Source organism: Tarenaya hassleriana, unplaced genomic scaffold (genome assembly GCF_000463585.1).
Source record: "Tarenaya hassleriana unplaced genomic scaffold, ASM46358v1 Cleome91, whole genome shotgun sequence".
NCBI classification, from domain to species: Eukaryota; Viridiplantae; Streptophyta; class Magnoliopsida; order Brassicales; family Cleomaceae; genus Tarenaya; species Tarenaya hassleriana.
The window spans coordinates 393,814-397,246 of NW_010971485.1; the positions used below are offsets into that span (position 1 = coordinate 393,814).

At 27.6% G+C, this 3,433-nt stretch overlaps 1 long non-coding RNA gene across 1 annotated transcript; it reads right to left on the bottom strand.

The window, feature by feature from the left end:
* Positions 1 to 244: 244 nt before the first annotated feature.
* LOC104804665 lies at positions 245 to 801 on the bottom strand. The gene is made up of 2 exons (XR_770374.1): positions 702 to 801; positions 245 to 491 (listed from the first exon to the last, which is right to left on the bottom strand). It is a non-coding gene; the product is annotated as an uncharacterized LOC104804665 (long non-coding RNA).
* Positions 802 to 3,433: the final 2,632 nt, after the last annotated feature.

The following is a 3,433-nucleotide window of genomic DNA, read 5'->3' on the forward strand; positions in this document are numbered from 1 at the left end:
AGCCGTAAGTTCAAACCTTAACTTTAGGATAATATGTTTCATTTAATTTATGAGTTCATACAAAACAAAGTATACACAACGTTATAAAATAAGGATAAGTTTTAAAAAATTTAATATTCACGACAATTGTATTCTGTTGATAAATTAATTGAATATATATATATATATATATATATCAAATATTTTGTATTATTTAGACGTTTTCCAGGATAACTCGGTTGAATACGTTAATATTAGACATATATGAAAGCATTTATAATTGATAAAGCTTTATTCGATATTTATTTATTTATTTATTTATAGCAATTAGGACACAAAACGGCCTCAATATCCTACGGAGGTCGCGACAACAAAGTCACATGTGCAAAAGCCTTTAACACAAATAGGTCCATTGCCATAGCATATAAGAGTTCTACAGTCTTTGTCGGTCGTGCATTTCTTCTTCGACTTGTCCTCTCCAACATCTTCCATCACTCTCGTACATTTCACATCTGTCATTACACAAATATATATAACACTATCAAAAAATCATATATATATATATATATATATATATATATATGGATAACTAAAAAAGGGTATCATAAGGCTCTTGAAAGTCTTATCTTAATACTATGTTTTAATAAATTAAATTAAATAAATATATTATATATATACAAATGTCTCATTGAAGCTAATAATGTTCAAGATGAAGGACTCACGAGACATTGTGATGATCAAGAGAGCAAAGAGGATTACGGTGAAGTAAGTCTTCGACATGTCCGTTTTTTATTTTGTTGTTAAAAAAGATATGAAAAATGTTTTGATGCAATTGTTGGAGAGGCCAAGAACCATAGTTCTATTTATAGGTTTAGAACTATAAACACCAAATCCATTTGGATTTTGTTAAGTATAATAATATTATTACCAAAATTTAATACGCAATCTAAATAATAAAGGATAGAAACTACGAAAAATAAAATAAAATAAAATAAAGTTTTTTTGTTTATTCCAAGAAAACGTGTAGATATCAAAGTTTATATGAAAACTCTAAGGTTAACATTTGGCAGTAGAATTTAACAAATATTGGGATAATTAAGTGTCGTTGGATGAAATCAAACATTGGTCTCTATATTTTGACTTTATAAAATATCTAAATTATGAAAACATGTTTCTTGAACACTCTATTCGATAAGAAGAATGAAAGGTATAGATATTTATGTTATAACAATTTAGATTATAACATAAATATTATCATTTATATTATAAATAATAAGAACTAGATTAAAAACTATTCATACAACATATATATTTTAGATGTATATATTATTTTGTTTATCAATGTAAATTGTATGAAATATTTAATAAATATGTTTGGGATATACAAGGAGTGTAATCTAGATTAAAAGATGATGACATATAAATAATATTATATTTTTATATAGGATATCTATTGAATTTCACTTCATTTATGTATTAATAGATATCTTTTATACATTTTATATTTAGACTCTTCATATTTATTATGTTTTATAGGAAAACCGGAGTTATGAATATAAAATGAGATATTTTCAAGGGAATCGAATCATGTGAAATAAACGTGGAAACAATCCGAAGTACTTAGAATAAAAAAGGATGACATTGCCGAGTATAACACACGATCGGTCGATCTTGGTATCACGATCGATCGATCACCTCATTGGGGGTCGCTTATATTATCTTGCCCCTACATAAATTAATTAAAAATATAAAAATAAAGATTAAGTTATTTGTCGCTTAAAAATAAATTATTATTTATTATAAATAATAGTTCTTAATTTACCATATTGTAGCGGTAACTATTATTATTTTTAAAAATATTTTGTTAAATTGGATAATAATGCGATCAAATTTTAATGATTATAGTAAGAACTTAGTTGTTTTCCCAGACTCCATAATAAAATTAAGTTTACTTCAAATTATAATTTATCATTTTTTGAGATCCATCATTGCTTATACGCATCATTCGTATATCGAAGTATTCGTCATTCACCTTTCATGTACATAGTTTTAGTGCGTCATATGTCTAGTTTTAACGAGTATAATAAAATTTAATTTTTTTTATTTCTAAATAAATTATGTTTTGTTCTATTCTTGCATTTATAAGTCAGCACCGCCATCATAAAAAATTATCGCCATAGATCGAAACCAAAATTGTCATCGTAAACGTGTATGTCTTTGTGTTCGACCCTAAATACTATGATTGATCTGTATACTTGCATCTAGAAAAATAAAACGAGATTATATCACACTCTAAATCGACATCATTTGTACATATATTTCATATACCGTTATCGAATTATTCACCATTCACTATTCATGTGTATGGTTTTAGTGTGACAAATATGTTGGTTTAACGATTATAATAAAATTAGTTTTTTTGGTATGTCTTTATAAATTATAGATGAGAATATAAAAAATACTCGATATAAGCATTTTTAGTTTTTATTTAAAATTTGTAACATATAAAACCAAATTTTGGACCCATAATAAATTTTATTTTTGACTCCAATCAATAAAAATATCAGCATATGATGTCGTAAATCTAGGTGTATAAGATTCAATCAAGTAATAAAATGCTAGACTCAACAAATTCCGCAAGTGTACGGATCGTGTGTAGCAACTAGGGTCGAACACATGGACAAATAAACAACTGAATCAGATTCCAATCCAAATCTAGATTTAGAGAAAATATGAGAGTGTGATGAAACATAGCAAAACAAATAACAAAAAAACGGTTGTAAACTATGAATGATAAATACTGTAGGCTTCATAATTGTTTTACATGCAAGGATCTTTCAAAAGATGCAAATCCAGTGGTTTATCTATCCAATTCAGGAAATTCAAGCTCTAAAATAGAGATTAATCCTCTGAGTCTAACTTCACTATCCAGGCTTTATCCTACTAATCTCTCGATTTGGTATTCTAAAACTCTGGATGCACGAACGAACGCTATCATAATCCCTAGGCAAATATCCATCTCTCGATGCAATACTTGTTCTATTTATTGAATTATTTCCAGGTTAGAATCTCATATCTCTATACGAATTAAAACCCTAAATTCATTCAATCAAGTGACCAACAAGATCAAAAGCATTAAGAACAATTCAATAAACTGAATGGAATAAATACATACACAGAGTCTGGAATTAAAAATCAAAGATCCCTACATAGCAAATCCCTAACCTACAGCTATGGAACTACTCACTAAACATCGAGACAACAGGGTACATATCAATACAACAAAACATCGTAAAATAGAATAGGGAAGAGACTCTTAGTCGATTTCTCGGTTTCGTGATCTCCATCTTCTACTCCGATCTCTTGATTCTTGATAATCTCCCTCTTTTCTTCTGCTCTTAGGTGTATTTTTTCTGATAAATTCGGAATAATTTCTGACGTAGAGACTTTCTCC